Below are 15,349 nucleotides of genomic sequence, written 5' to 3' on the forward strand. Positions count from 1 at the left end.
AAATCCGTATAATATTAAGACTGGGGCCACATGAAAGGAATTTTTCTACAAAGGAAAACATACAGCAGTGAGATGCGGAATTCTGTACCAACAGTGCCAGCTGTGGAGAGGCAAATACTGACTTTTTATAAGACCTGATTACATCTGGTAAAGAAGGCATAGCAATCTGTATTATTTCTTAAATAAGAGGGTGAGTCAAATGAAAACCTTAAACATTTTTTAAATAATATTTATTGTGCAGAAGTGGTGCAAAGCGATATCACTTTTCAACATAATCTCCCAGACGCTCAATGAAAGTCCTCCAGCGCTTACAAAGTGCATAAATTCCGTCAGAAAAAAATTATTTTGGTATTCCGCGCAAACGACTCATGCACCGTGTGGCATACCTCTTCATCAGAACGGAACTTCTTCCTTCCCACTGCTTCATTGAGTGGTCCAAACATATAGAAATCACTTGGGGCAAGGTCTGGTGAGTATGATGGATAAGGAAGACACTAAAAATGCAGATCTGTCATTGTTGCAACTGTTGTATGGGCAGTGTGGGGTCTTGTATTGTCATGTTGTAAAAGCAGTCCACGTCGCTTTGATTTGATTGCAGGTTTTAGGAGATCTGTATATGATGCACAGGTGACAGTGGTCCATCTAGGCATGTAATGCTCCAAAATGACGCCTTTTTCGCCCTAAAAGAGAGTCAGCATACCCTTCCCTGCTGATGCTTCTGTTCGAAACTTCTTTGGTTTTGGTGATGAGGAATGGCAGCATTCCTTTGTCGTTCTCTTCGTTTCCGGTTGGTGGAAGTGAACCCAGGTTTCGTCCTCAGCAACGATTCTTGCAAGGAAGTCATCACCTTCTCGTTCAAAGCGCCGAAGAAATTCTTCATAAGCATCAACACCTCGTTCTCTCATTTCAAGAGTCAGCTGCCGTGGCACCCATTTTACAGACACTTTGTGAAACTGGAGCACATCATGTACAATGCGGTGTGCTGCCCCATGACTAATCCGTAAACATGCTGCAATGTCATTCAGTGTCACTCGGCGGTTTTCCGTCACTGTGGCTTCAACTGCTGCAATGTTCTGTGGAGTTACCACTCGTTGTGGCTGACCTGGACGAGGGTAACGGCGTTATTACAAATTTAAGGTTTTCATTTGACTCACACTCGTATCGTAATTCTCTTGATCAGAATCTAGTATAATTAAAATCTTTTGATTATCATTTTTGGTTGACTAGAGGCTCCTCCCAGATCTGCGAACATAAACAGAACGTTGACTTTCAGTTATTGTGAACACTTAACAATCTTGAATAAATGTACTTAATTTATAAAAGTTTTAAACATACAAAATATAAAACACTCTTATTATCAGTATTTCATTTTTTAATACAAAAATTACATTTCTTGGTTTTACCCTTTGTTTTAATAGCTGCCATCTTATAACTACTAGCTGTTAATAGAGTATTCTTGACGTTGTTGTTGTGAATTTTATATTTATATTGTGAACATAAATTTCATGTACATTGCTGTACTCTTCACGTTGTTATCATAATGTCAGTAACTGTTTCTACTCGTTTCTTGAAACTTTAACTCTGAGTACCTGCCAGTCAAAACAGACAGAGAATGGTGGGAAGATTAAGTCACGCACAGTAATTAGTCTACAGCTGACTGCATACATTAACAGTATTGCTTTGGCCAACTTCTTAGTATTGATGAGTAACATTTAGTAACAATTGTGTCCTGTCCAGCGTTGTGCTTATGTGCATATTATACACTAAGATTGAGGAAATTCAAACCTACGTTTCTAGCATTTGAAGACTTAGAGAAAGCATTTGACAATGTTGACTGGAATACTCTCTTTCAAATTCTAAAGGTGGCAGGGGTAAAATACAGGGAGCGAAAAGCTATTTACAATTTGTACAGAAACCAGATGGCAGTTATAAGAGTCGAGGGGCATGAAAGGGAAGCAGTGGTTGGGAATGGAATGAGACAGGGTTGTAGCCTCTCCCCGATGTTATTCAATGTGTATATTGAGCAAGCAGTGAAGGAAACAAAAGAAAAACTCGGAGTAGGTATTAAAACCCAGGGAGAACAAATAAAAACTTTGAGGTTCGCCGGTGACATTGTATTTCTGTCAGAGACAGCAAAGGACTTGGAAGAGCAGTTGAATGGAATGGACAGTGTCTTGAAAGGAGGATAAAAGTTGATCATCAACAAAAGCAAAACAAGGATAATGGAATGTAGTCGAATTAAGTCAGGTGATGCTGAGGGAATTAGATTAGGAAATGAGACACTTAAAGTAGTAAAGGAGTTTTGCTATTTGAGGAGCAAAATAACTGATGATGGTCGAAGTAGAGAGGATATAAAATGTAGACTGGCAATGGCAAGGAAAGCGTTTCTGAAGAAGAGAAATTTGTTAACAACGAGTATAGATTTAAGTGTCAGGAAGTCGTTTCTGAAAGTATATATATGGAGTGTAGCCATGTATGGAAGTGAAACATGGACAATATATAGTTTGGAGAAGAAGAGAACAGAAGTTTTCGAAATGTGGTGTTACAGAAGAATGTTGAAGATTAGGTGGGTAGATCACGTAACTAATGAGGAGGTATTGAATAGGATTGGGGAGAAGAGAAGTTTGTGGCCCAACTTGACTAGAAGAAGGGATCTATTGGTAGGACATGTCCTGAGGCATCAAGGGATCACAAATTTAGCATTGGAGGGCAGCGTGGAGGGTAAAAATTGTAAAGGGAGACCAAGAGATGAATACACTAAGCAGATTCAGAAGGATGTAGGTTTCAGTAGGTACTGGGAGATGAAGGAGCTTGCACAGGATAGATTGGCATGGAGAGCTGCATCAAACCAGTCTCAGGACTGAAGACCACAACAACAACAGTGCGGTTTTAATTACTTTTTATGTTTTAATATTTTAAACATGCTGCACAACAGCAACGATTTCACGTAATAAAATTATAAACAGCCGACCAGTTCCAATGGATAAAGAAATTCTTTACCTAGGTTTCGACAAATATGAATTTGTCTTCTTCAGAAGGTAGCCTATGGACAATAAACATCATAGCTTACATTAGAATAGTATGAAACTTATAAGCCAAGAATAAATTTTAAGACAAATTAGAGAACTCTTGTATTACAGAAGTATGATAGCGACGACTGGTACTTACAGTTTTACATTGGTAAGGACTAATGTACCATCGCCGTTTTTACAATTGTCGGCATAGATCCATGTGTCAAAAGTAAAATATAGCCCTATAATTAGGGTTTGTCACGTAAATATAAAATAGCTCATGGATCTTGCAGCGCTCACAACCGACTGAGTGTAATCGGCGAGCGTAGTTACTCTGAAAACAGGGCAGGTGGCGCTCGTGCCGAGAAATGTGTGCCAACTGGCGTACAAAGGCAACGTGTAAATTATCAATATTAGTAACGTCCTTAGGTAGAGTAACAATAAAAAAGGGAAGGAAATTAACACTCACGTTATAACAGTATGGGAGCATTGGTACAAATAATGTAGTTATTTACCAAAAAAGGCAGGTGGCGCTTACACCGAGAAACTTACGCCCAGTGGTATATACACACAAAATATAAAAAATTACGTTACTATATTAGTGAAGCCCACAAACGGTATACATGTCAGAACTTTGAAATTGACAATAATGGCTCTTGTCAAGAAAGAATTACGAACACTGGTACACGATCCTGTTAATAGAAATTCACAGGGAAAACCAAAATTTTAGAGCCAGGCAAAATCACATAAGGGCCGATGTAGTAGCAAACATACATCGTGACAAAACCACCATTACATAAGGGGTAGTGAGCTTAAAGCACTGAAGGTGCATCATAGCTTCCTGAGGAAATAAACCACTAAGGTTACCAGCATTAATGTTATGCCGTAAACAGCACAGGTTTAAAGCCTTCGAAAAATTGTCTGCAAGCAAGGTTCAACTGGCCGTTCAGTATATTACCGTCCTTGAGCTCGAGATGTTCGAAAATTTGTAACTCTTCCCACAGATCTAATCTACGTCCTTTGTCTTCGCTCTGTAGGATAACAGTGTCTTGGCGTGTTTTGGCGTATGATGGCTATCAGGAGGTGTTCAGCAAAAGTAGAATTGTGCATATTCGCTCCTTTATTACCTAATAGGTGTTCTTTATATCTTGTTTTCACAGCTCTGTCTGTTTGACCGATATAATATGAAGGACTGTTGTTACAGGTTAGTTTGTAAACCCCTGAATTGGAAAACCAATCACCGGTGATCTCTATTGAATATACAAAATTTCTCTTTAAACTGTTATCTGTAGAGAAGGAGACGTTACAGATATACAGTATTTTTTCGTTAGAAGACGTTTCATCCTATATGATATATTGCCCAAGAAAGGAATAGAAATAAATTTTTTATCTTCTTTGCTATCAGTGGGGAAGTTGTTGCTCAAAGTCGAACAGTTCTGGGAAGTTTTCTTACTGAACATGTAATCAATCATATTCTATAATTACTATTAAAAACAGTCTTGATCACGATTTATTTAACAAGGTGACCGGTTTCAACCACTACTGTGGTCATCTTCCGACCTATAAGTTGTATACAAAGCTCTAATTAGAGGGCTACATACATTAAACAAAATACATAAAGTTATAAAGCTATAAAACGTTGAATTACCATTGAGTAGGAACCTCTTTCTGTTGAAGAATCACTATTGGAGAAGCCAGTGCACGTCTTACTATATATAATGGAGGCTCCACCCACTTCTGACTGCATGATGTCATTATTAACCAATGAGTTATAAGTCGAATTACAATTTAAAATTTCTTAGTTAAAAGAACATTGTCAAGAATTAGAAATAAATACACACTAAACTTAGCTTATTAAACAGCTATTGTCAATTAAGAAGCGTTAAAAATATTTAAATGTGTAGGAAAATGAACTTCGGTTTGGCAGTACATGGGTTACCCTCTCAAGGCCTGTCAGTGAACCATTTGGAACCACTGGTTTCTATGGTGAAGTTAGACGCCGTTGCAAAGATGAAGCAGCAGGGTTTTTTCACTGAAGTTATTGTAAAGTCGATAGTCGAACTAGTGGTTGCCATTGTGAGGACAAACGCCAGTGCAAAGATGTGGCAGCAGGCTTCTTTCCAACGAAGTTGTTGCGAAGTAGAATGGCAAAGACTGTGGCGTCAGACGATGTATTATTGAGCAGCAACTTGTCTTTATTGAAACGAAAAGAGTAAGCTACAATAATCTGTAGCTGACATGTATACTACATGCTGTCCAAATACGATACGAAGTAGTTGTCCGTATATATGAAATATTATCTATGAAGTTGATATGTATATTACATGTGCTTTTTTAAGGCATTGCTATTCCTCAAGTTATATACCAGTCATATAAGCAAATAAAAATGAAAGAATTTAAAATTATAAAATTATGGGCCAGTGTCAAAAATAAAACGATGTGAATTAGCAATATGCAGTCTAAAAGCATAAAAGCAAAATTCTAAAACAGATAGTCAATCATAAAATAATGTTTGGTAATAGACAATTACAATGTAAAGATAAAATATTTGCTAAAAGTCTTTATAATTAAAAAAATATATATAATTTTTTTAACCTTTTAAGACAAAGGACAGAAGAGTAAACATTCTAAATCAGATCATCGAAAAGCTCAAAGAAATGTTTGTCTTTGAACTGAAGTTGTTCGTTTAAAACAGATAATGGATTACTTTTGTGAAGCGAAAAAATTTCAATTTCTTCTAAGGTATTTAGCAGTGGTCCTTTTGGCACAGTATGTAATATTTTCAAATTGCTAGAAATGCAACCCTCAGAATGATTGTATCCATCAAGATGTTGACCAAATATTGATTTGATACGTGCAGTACCAGTAGTATGTTCTTGGAAACGTGTTAAAAAGTTACGGCCAGTTTGGCCAATATACTGTTTCTCACAGTCATTACATATTATTTTATAAACGCCTGACTTTTGGTATCTATTTGAGTCTCCAATTGTGTGTTTCAGTTTCATCTGTAGGGGGTTAGTAGTTTTAAATGCTATTGTCACGCTTGTGTTCTTAAATTTATTTATTTTATCTGAGATAGGTCCCATGTATGTCATTTGTGTAAATCTCTTCTTTGAATTTATAACAGCATCATTTTTTTCTTGTAATTTTTGATATAACAGATCAACCTGAAGGGAATTATAATTGTTAGCAACTGCTATCTGTTTTAATGTATCAATTTCCTTTTTGGATGTAGTATACATGTCAGCTACAGATTATTGTAGCTTACTCTTTTCGTTTCATTAAAGACAAGTTGCTGCTCAATAATACATCGTCTGACGCCACAGTCTTTGCCATTCTACTTCGCAACAACTTCGTTGGAAAGAAGCCTGCTGCCACATCTTTGCACTGGCGTTTGTCCTCACCATGGCAACCAGTAGTTCGACTATCGACTTTACAATAACTTCAGTGAAAAAACCCTGCTGCTTCATCTTTAACTAAGAAATTTTAAATCGTAATGTATGACGAGATAAAAGAAATTATTCAGGTAGTGAAGGGAGACGAAAATTTAATAGTCATGGGTGACTGGAATTCGTCAGTAGGAAAAGGGAGAGAAGGAAACATAGTAGGTGAATATGGATTGGGGGGAAGGAATGAAAGAGGAAGCCGCCTTGTAGAATTTTGCACAGAGCATAACTTAATCATAGCTAACACTTGGTTCAAGAATCATGAAAGGAGGCTGTATACATGGAAGAAGCCAGGAGATACTGACAGGTTTCAGATAGATTATATAATGGTAAGACAGAGATTTAGGAACCAGGTTTTAAATTGTAAGACATTTCCTGGGGCAGATGTGGATTCTGACCACACTCTATTGGTTATGAACTGCAGATTGAAACTGAAGAAACTGCAAAAAGGTGGGAATTTAAGGAGATGGGACCTGGATAAACTGAAAGAACCAGAGGTTGTAGAGAGTTTCAGGGAGAGCATAAGGGGACAATTGACAGGAATGGGGGAAAGAAATACAGTAGAAGAAGAATGGGTAGCTCTGAGGGATGAAGTGGTGAAGGCAGCAGACGATCAAGTAGGTAAAAAGACGAGGGCTAATAGAAATCCTTGGGTAACAGAAGAAATATTGAATTTAATTGATGAAAGGAGAAAATATAAAAATGCAGTAAATGAAGCAGGCAAAAAGGAATACAAACGTCTCAAAAATGAAATCGACAGGAAGTGCAAAATGGCTAAGCAGGGATGGCTAGAGGACAAATGTAAGGATGTAGAGGCTTGTCTCACTAGGGGTAAGATAGATACTGCCTACAGGAAAATTAAAGAGACCTTTGGATAGAAGAGAACCACTTGTATGAATATCAAGAGCTCAGATGGAAACCCAGTTCTAAGCAAAGAAGGGAAGGCAGAAAGGTGGAAGGAGTATATAGAGGGTTTATACAAGGGAGATGTACTCGAGAACAATATTATGGAAATGGAAGAGGATGTAGATGAAGACGAAATGGGAGATAAGATACTGCGTGAAGAGTTTGACAGAGCACTGAAAGACCTGAGTCGAAACAAGGCCCCGGGAGTAGACAACATTCCACTAGAACTACTGATGGCCTCGGGAGAGCCAGTCATGACAAAACTCTACCATCTAGTGAGCACGATGTATGAGACAGGTGAAATACCCTCAGACTTCAAGAAGAACATAATAATTCCAATCCCAAAGAAAGCAGGTGTTGACAGATGTGAAAATTACCGAACTATCAGTTTAATAAGTCACAGCTGCAAAATACTAACGCGAATTCTTTACAGACGAATGGAAAAACTGGTAGAAGCCGACCTCGGGGAAGATCAGTTTGGATTCCGTAGAAATGTTGGAACACGTGAGGCAATACTGACCTTACGACTTATCTTGGAAGAAAGATTAAGAAAAGGCAAACCTACGTTTCTAGCATTTGTAGACTTAGAGAAAGCTTTTGACAATGTTGACTGGAATACTCTCTTTCAAATTCTGAAGGTGGCAGGGGTAAAATACAGGGAGCGAAAGGCTATTTACAATTTGTACAGAAACCAGATGGCAGTTATAAGAGTCGAGGGGCATGAAAGGGAAGCAGTGGTTGGGAAAGGAGTGAGACAGGGTTGTAGCCTCTCCCCGATGTTATTCAATCTGTATATTGAGCAAGCAGTAAAGGAAACAAAAGAAAAGTTCGGAGTAGGTATTAAAATTCATGGAGAAGAAGTAAAAACTTTGAGGTTCGCCGATGACATTGTAATTCTGTCAGAGACAGCAAAGGACTTGGAAGAGCAGTTGAACGGAATGGACAATGTCTTGAAAGGAGGATATAAGATGAACATCAACAAAAGTAAAACGAGGATAATGGAATGTAGTCAAATTAAGTCGGGTGATGCTGAGGGAATTAGATTAGGAAATGAGACACTTAAAGTAGTAAAGGAGTTTTGCTATTTAGGGGGTAAAATAACCGATGATGGTCGAAGTAGAGAGGATATAAAATGTAGACTGGCAATGGCAAGGAAAGCGTTTCTCAAGAAGAGAAATTTGTTAACATCGAGTATAGATTTAGGTGTCAGGAAGTCGTTTCTGAAAGTATTTGTATGGAGTGTAGCCATGTATGGAAGTGAGACATGGACGATAACTAGTTTGGACAAGAAGAGAATAGAAGCTTTCGAAATGTGGTGCTACAGAAGAATGCTGAAGATAAGGTGGGTAGATCACGTAACTAATGAGGAGGTATTGAATAGGATTGGGGAGAAGAGAAGTTTGTGGCACAACTTGACTAAAAGAAGGGATCGGTTGGTAGGACATGTTTTGAGGCATCAAGGGATCACAACTTTAGCATTGGAGGGCAGCGTGGAAGGTAAAAATCGTAGAGGGAGACCAAGAGATCAATACACTAAGCAGATTCAGAAGGATGTAGGTTGCAGTAGGTACTGGGAGATGAAGAAGCTTGCACAGGATAGAGTAGCATGGAGAGCTGCATCAAACCAGTCTCAGGACTGAAGACCACAACAACAACAACAATTCGACTTATAACTCATTGGTTAATAATGACATCATGCAGTCAGAAGTGGGTGGAGCCTCCATTATATATAGTAAGACGTGCACTGGTTTCTCCAATAGCGATTCTTCAACAGAAAGAGGTTCCTACTCAATGGTAATTCAACGTTTTATAGCTTTATAACTTTATGTATTTTGTTTAATGTATGTAGCCCTCTAATTAGAGCTTTGTATACAACTTATAGGTCTGAAGATGACCACAGTAGTGGTTGAAACCGGTATCCTTGTTAAATAAATCGTGATCAAGACTGTTTTTAATAGTAATTATTTATAAGACGTTGATCACTGCTGTGCCCATAATGTATTCAAAAGTAATTCAATCATATTCTGATTGTACCCATTATTAACCGCAATCGCTTTGATGACATTGAATTCTTTTTGTTGATCGGCAGGTGATAAAGGAGTAGTTACCATACGGTGAATGGCAGAATGAAAAAAAGCCAGTTTATGAGGTTTTGGATGAGTTGAGTCAGCAGGGATGACATTATCTGAATACGTTTTCTTACGGAAAATGTTGAAATTGAAGGAACTATTTTGTATAGAAATTGTTAAATCAAGAAAGTTAAGTTCACCTTTTCATTCTGAAGTTCTTTTTTGAAGGAAATTTTTTCATGTAAACCATTGAAAGTATCGAAGAGAAGCTCTAACTCATGATCAGTACCGTCAAAAGCAATGATAATGTCGTCAACATAACGTGCATAGTAACGGATTTTGTGGCATAATTCTGAACTTGAAGTGAAGAACGTTATTTCCAGAGCGTTGATGAAAACATCTGCCAAAATACCAGCGAGGGGACTACCCATTGCTAAACCGTCTGGTTGTATATACATTTTCCCATCGAACGTGAAATAATTGTATTTCAAAACGACTTTAAGCAAACTCAGCTACACAATCTGAATTTCACTTAATTTTTTATGTTTTAGTAGATTCTTTTTTACAAGGGCTATGGTTAAATCGACATGGACAGTTGTATAAAGACTGACGATGTCAAAGGAAACCAGTCTAGCGTCAGGTGTACATCTTACAGTTTGAATATTGTTGATCAATTCCTTGTTGTTTTTCACCGAAAAATTATTTTCAAATATGAAAGCATCTTTAATTTTAAAACCGTTTCCAATGTCAGAAAGAAGGCTTTTAATTTCCCCAGACAGTCGTGCCCTTGAAATAGACTGAAATAGACTGAAATAACCAGACGACTTTCTGGCGTCGAGGGGGCGGGGTTACAGTCCTACCTCCACCAGACATATATGCCATCCGCTCTTGCTGTATCACCCCAACTTCTAACCTAACAATACACAGAGTTTTATGACCTTCTCACAATTTGCACAAAAGCTCAGTTTAAATGGCTTGCTCCACCCACTTTCAGCCATCTGGCCATCTTCTGTGGTGGACTGGTGTCTGGCCAAGGTAAAATGTTTTGTGAATCTGAGCCCTTCTATCTGAACCTAAGCGGAAGGAGGAGAGAGCTTTGGCCAGAAATCCCTCTCGAGGTAAGAACAACAGAAACTGTTTCGCATAATCACTCTATGCCCAGGTCACTGCGCTCAGCATTTATGGCCTCCAATTCATTTTGTTCCCTGTTCTCAGTCGTCTCCACTACGCCCTCAACCTCTCCCCCTTCCTCGCGGGTTCAACCTCTCTACAGGTTACACATGCAGTTACAAGAACATTCTGTCCACAATTTCCTCGTGTAGAAAAAGTCATTAACCGCACCTAGAAAATATGGTACTGGGCAACATCAAGATCATGTCCTAATATACGAATGTTAATCTGACACAATGTTAACGAGAGAGAGTGATGTGCCACCACTCAACTTTTCTGATAAAAGATTAAAGACAACTTCTTTTGAATTCACATGATGTCTATGCCAGACCATCTTTTACACCCGATTTTTGAGGACACAATTCAATAGACAATCTCACTTTGCATTGCTGCACATAGTTAGCGTGATATTTTGCCCACTGTATCCATTTTAAAGGGTTTACAGTGGAAAATATTGTCACTGTAGAGTTTATGTTTGGTGCATTTTGGGTCATACATTGCTATATTCTAAATGTTACTAACAAATCAAAATTAGTTTGAAGGCAGTAAGGAGAGCCCAATACATCCTCAAGTAAAGAGGTGATATATATTGACAGTTGACCACATTGGGCGAAATTGAACATTACTCAATGATGATGATATGACTTACTATCAATTTAATTTCATCTGTGACTACTGTTGGCAAGGAAACAAAAACGATTTTTACAATCACGACATATTGACACGCGTTAGGAACTGTGTTGTATTTGCCCCTCAGATACTAGGATTTCTCACATGTGTTACTTTTGCGTAGCATGTGGTACACGAGAGAAGATATTCACTTTATGGTGAGTACACCTGTTCTGTTTTATTAGTGGTTGCTCTCAGTGTGAGACATTGTAGAGGTTTTCATGAATATTCCAAAGAGACATCTACAACACACTTTTAGAGAGTGCTACGCATTTTCCGGGGGTGTGGATAACTTTTGTTCATCAAAGTCCACATTGACTTTCTGAGCAACGTAACCATTTGCCTTGCACTGTGTTGTATGTGGTAGGGCCACAGCAAAGCACCACTAATCAAACAGGGCAAGTCTACTTACCACAAAGTGAATATCTTTTTTCATGTATCGCAATTAGGAAATACTGAAACACATGAGAATTCCTAATATCAGAGTCACCTACAACACAGTTCCATAACATGTGTAAACAAGTCTTTTCCATCGATATAGCTAAATACAGTATATTTTAATGTAATCATTACTCATCATCTACATGAACATCTACATAAATACTCTGCAAATCACATTTAAGTGCCTGGCAGAGAGTTCATCGAACAACCTTCACAATTCTCTTATATTCCAATCTCGTAAGCGCGCGGAAAGAATGAACACCTATATCCTTTTCCTTATTTTGTCGTGGTGATCGTTCCTCCTACTCGGTGTCAACAAAATATTTTCACATTCAGAGGAGAAAGTTGGTGACAGGAATTTCGTGAGAATATTCCGTCGCAACGAAATACGCCCTTCTTTTAATGATGTCCAGCCCAAATCCTGGATCTTTCTGTGACACTCTCTCCCATATTTCGCGATAATACAAAATATGCTGCCTTTCTTTGAACTTTTTCGATGTACTCCGTCAGTCCTATCTGGTATGGATCCCACACAGCGCAGAAGTATTCTCAAAAAGGATGAATAAGCGTAGTGTAGGCAGTCTCCTTAGTAGGTCTGTTACGTTTTCTAAGTGTCCTGCCAATAAAACGTATTCTTTGGTTAGCCTTCCCCTCAACATTTTCTGTGTTTTCCTTCCAATGTAAGTTGTTCGTAATTGTAATACCTAGGTATTTAGTTGAATTTACGGCTTTTAGATCAGACTAATTTATCGTGTAACCGAAGTTTAACAAGTTCCTTTTAGCACTCATGTGGATGACCTAACACTTTTCGTTAGGGTCAATCGCCACTTTTCGCATCATTCAGATATCTTTTCTAAACGTTTGCAGTTTGTTTTGATCTTCTGATGATTTTATTAGTCGATAAACGACAGCGTCATCTGCAAACAACCGAAGATGGCTGCTCAGATTGTCTCCCAAATTTATATAGATAATGAACAGCAAAGGGCTCATAACACTACCTTGGGGAACGCCAGAAATCACTTCTGTTTTACTCGATGACTTTCCGTCAGTTACTAGGAACTGTGACCTCTCTGACAGGAAATCACAAATCCAGTCACATAACTAAGACGATATTCCATAAGCACCCAATTTCACTAAGAGCCGCTTGTGTGGAACAGTGTCAAAAGCCTTTCGGAAATTCAGAAATACGGAATCGATCTGAAATCCCTTGTCAATAGCACTCAATACTTCATGTGAATAAAGAGTTAGTTGTGTTTCACAGGAACGATGTTTTCTAAACCCATGTTGACTGTGTGTCAATAAACCGTTTTCTTCGAGGTAATTCATAATGTTCGAACACAATATATGTTCCAAAATCCTGCTGCATATCGACGTTAACGATATGGGCCTGTAATTTAGTGGATTACTTTTACTACCTTTCTTGAATATTGGTGTGACCTGTGCAACTTTGCAGTCTTTGGATACGGATCTTTCGTCGAGCGAACGGTTGTGTATGATTGTTAATTATGGAGCTAATGCATCAGCATACTCCGAAAGGAACCTAGCTGGTATACAGTCTGGACCGGAAGACTTGCATTTATTAAGTTATTTAAGTTACTTCACTACTCCGAGGATATTTACTTCTAAGTTACTCATGTTGGCACCTGTTCTCGATTCGAATTCTGGAATATTTACTTCGTCTTCTTTTGTGAAGACATTTCGGAAGGCTGGGTTTAGTAACTCTGCTTTGGCAGCACTGTCTTCGATAGTATCTCCATTGCCATTGCGCAGAGAAGGCATTGATTGTTTCTTGCCACTAACATACTTCACATACGACCAGAATCTCTTTGGATTGTCTGCCAGGTTTAGAGACAAAGTTTCGTCGTGGACACTGTTATAAGCATCTCGCATTGAAGTCCGCGCTAAATTTCAAGCTCCTGTAAAACATCGCCAGTCTTGGCTCAGCTCATGTAAGCTGGAAAACTGAATCACAGAACATAGCTGATGTTCGAAATTATCATGTCAGTCTTCATCAGTTTTTATATTCTAAATATGTATGGATTGTCACCCACTGGTGCTGAGGTAGCAGGTGCATTTAGGGGAAAAAAGCGCTGTGGGAGTAATCGGATTCCCCAGAAATTTTACAACAGATGGTTGGAAGATTTCCACCAGAACTCTTAAAGATATCGCTTCACTGCCCACGGGATTGAAACGTACATCCGTGCCGTTTCCATTAAATTCATACCAAGTACACTGTACATGCTCACATTCCATATCCAACCAGAAAAATATTAAAACATGCCAACACGGATCCTATACCAAAATAATGTGTTAAAAATCTGTCTCATCAGGTCAGAGTGTGATAAATAGAAATTGATGTCATATAAATTGTGAACACCCAGAAATAGAATTAACTCGAATCGATGTTGTTGAGTATCCATTCGTGGATTTTGGCCATATCATGTCTATGAATACATTGGCTAAATGCATAACGAAAAATGCACTCAGAGAAGAACGTGTTGATATCAGCTACAAGACTCTTGTGCTTTTATGCATTGCACCCCATGTTAACACTAGGTCCAGACCATTGCTCAGATACAGCTATAAGGAGCTGTACATCCGTGTCGTTTCCATTAAATTTGTACCACGTGCACTGTACATGCTCACATTCCATATCCACCAAAGTTCACCGGATACACAAGCCCGACTATAGAGGGATGCCCCCCATGATTCCAAAGATTCACACCCACACATGTAGTCTCACATCGTTGGCACTTGAGAGACCACAGCTTGTGAGAATGCTCATCTAATATGCTGCATTTTCCTTCAGAGCATGCCTTCTCATACTTCTCTCTTGCTCTAAGGTGGATGTCTTACGAATCCGGAAACTGAATTTAATCATCTTACAAGAAGTTTTTGATGGATAATAACCATTTACTGTTACTGTTAGCTTTTACACTATAGTCAGTCTTCACAGAATACTGTGTGACACTGCTTTCTACTTACTCTACACTGACACGTGCAGTGTACAGAAAGTTTTTCCAGTATGCTTCCCTAATAATACAGTCATGGCGAGAATCAAAGCTGTCTTAGAAATGGCAGAACTCCAGGTGAGGAGTGGCTGCAGGGCTGTGGGTGAACAAGCTGAAACTTGCAGATAGTTTGCTCAAACCAGTCTCTAGAGTAGCTGAAGTTCATCCCAGTCCCTGGCTGTGGGCTGTGGCGAGGGTGGGGACAGTCTCCATGGGAACTGTGGCGCCCCTACCAGGTTTTGCTCTCTGGACCAACATGTCTCCGGACCTACATGCTGCCTGCACTTGCACTCATGCCAGTGCCCACTCCACTGTAATTATTTGGAAATTTATGGTAAGTTCTATGGGACCAAACTGCTGAGGTCATCGGTCCCTAGGCCTACACACTGCTTAATTTCACTCAAACTAACTTATGCTAAGGACAACACACCACACCCACGACCAAGGGAGGACCTCAGACGGGGGAGCCGCGCGAACTTTGGCAAGGGGCCTGAGACCGTAAGGCTACCCAGCACGGCCCGCTGTAATTGTTAATCAATAAACTATAAAATTTTAATGTCTTGATTTTTTACATCACTGTCTTGAAACACAAACGAACTACCTCCAATCGATAGATACCCTACTGG

This window comes from Schistocerca nitens, chromosome 8 (genome assembly GCF_023898315.1).
Source record: "Schistocerca nitens isolate TAMUIC-IGC-003100 chromosome 8, iqSchNite1.1, whole genome shotgun sequence".
NCBI lineage: Eukaryota > Metazoa > Arthropoda > Insecta > Orthoptera > Acrididae > Schistocerca > Schistocerca nitens.